Genomic DNA, 2,152 nt, shown 5'->3' with positions numbered 1-2,152 from the left:
GATCTCTTGAAACAGTATAGAAGATTACAACTATTTCAAACTAAAATCATAATCGAGCGTTTGCTGAATCACTAGAGCACCTGCGTGCAATAACAGTTGGAAAACTGCTAGTGTAGGTGAAGGGAAACACCAAAGAAGCTTAAGGAAGAAAATAATACTATCAGATTTACATTTGAAAGACATGTCTAGCATCTGTGGGAAGAGCAAATTTGACAGAAAAAAGATGGAAAACACAAAGCCCTTTAAGAAGGAATTAGAAAGAGCAAATGGTGCTGGAAATGGAGAGAAAGTTGGACTGAAAGCTGATTTAGAATTTAAGTCATTTTACACTCTTTTAGTCTCATTTGTAGTCTTTCCTTGAAACCAGTAGATTTGCTCATGTATCCTGGCTGCATAGTAATGGTAAGAAACACAGACCTTGGATTAAATCCCATACCTGAAATTTTGGAGTCTAAGATGTTGGGCAAATTACTTAACCTCTTGAACCTCCATTTCCTCATCCATAAAATGGGAATAATAATTTCTGCCTCACAGGTTTAATAGCAGAGAGAAAGTGAAAAAAATCCATGCTTACGTTAAAGTATTAGGACAATGTCTACCTACACAAATGGCAAATGGTTATCGTCTTCTCTAGAAAAGAGCAGTTTAAGAGTAGACAATCAAAGTGAAAACAGTATGTTAGTTAGAAATACAAAATAAGGGTGTAGGAATTAAGCAGTATCTCCACATGGAAACCAGGCTATTTAAGACAGAGGAAATGAAATGAAAATAAAAGTGTTACTTCTGTTTTGGTTTGCTTCATTCAATCTGATTTTTTCTTTCCCCGAGTAGAACTGTATGGATAGCAGAGACCTCACCTGCAAAAATAAAATGCAGTGATGGAAAGAGAGAAGATGACGATGTTTTCGATGTGCCGATATACAACCCCTTACACATCTGAGAAAAGATGATTCCCTTGCTAGCAAGTCAGCTTGGGCTTGTTCCACAGAAGAGCAAAGGTGAGGAGATTGGATGAGACAAACAAAAACTTGCCCTTTGACCAAAGGACAGAGATGAGCAGTCAAGTATAAGTTGCCTCAGTCACGAGCTCTGCACCTCCCTGGGTGCCCAGGTAAATCCCTTCCCCAGGAAGCCAGGCAAAGCTTTTCGCTGCTCTTCCCAGTGAGGGCTGAGCAAGAATTATCAGCACGTCAAAGCAGACTCCCCTGCATCTTATTCAGGTGGCCTGTGGACATTTTTTTTTAAACTTTTTTTTTTAATGTTTATTTTTGAGACAGAGAGAGACAGAGCATGAACGGGGGAGGGGCAGAGAGAAAGGGAGACACAGAATCGGAAGCAGGCTCCAGGCTCTGAGCCATCAGCCCAGAGCCCGACGCGGGGCTCGAACTCACGGACCGCGAGATCGTGACCTGAGCTGAAGTCGGCCGCTTAACCGACTGAGCCACCCAGGCGCCCCGGCCTGTGGACATTTAATTCCTACTTGCTCTTAGGACGCTGGATTTTGAGCACAGATATGTAAATTAAATAAATAAGTCTGTGCATGAAATCGAATGTTTCCACTATTCTAGAAGTATCCACTTGGTGCCACAGACTGGTTCTCCCAAAATAGATGGAACCACCACGGATATCCTACAAACCCTTCTTGTGTTTGCAATTTCAAGCAGCCGGTTACCACTAGGGAACGTGTGCTAATTTTTTGAAACCATTTTATTACCTTAATTTTTGTCATAAAATAACCTTTTGCCACAGAAGATAATGATGAATTGTGTTGACCTTTGAATATCACTAAAAAACAGACAATCTGGGTTTTGGGTTTTTTTTTTTTTTCATGACACAGGTCATGAATTTTCACCACATTTTAAAGTCATCTGAGTCCTTAACTCCTGTAAAAATGGTTTACTGATAAATTCAACATAATTCACTGTGAAAGAATGGGACTGGACTTTAGCATTACCTCTAAAACTTATTCTCATTCTTTATATTGAATACAATTTTTAGAGCAATTATAATTTAATATAAAAACCAACACAACCAACTGCCTCTGTTTCTAATCGCACACACAGATGCAATCATAGCATGCCTTCCCTGTGCCAGGAACTCCACTGGATGCATTTTTTTCCCTTTATGTAAAAAATGAAGTGATTAACCAAAC

The sequence above is a fragment of the Panthera uncia genome, chromosome D2 (genome assembly GCF_023721935.1).
Source record: "Panthera uncia isolate 11264 chromosome D2, Puncia_PCG_1.0, whole genome shotgun sequence".
NCBI lineage: Eukaryota > Metazoa > Chordata > Mammalia > Carnivora > Felidae > Panthera > Panthera uncia.
The sequence above is the reverse complement of the archived record's forward strand: the minus strand, read 5'-3'. Positions refer to the sequence as shown.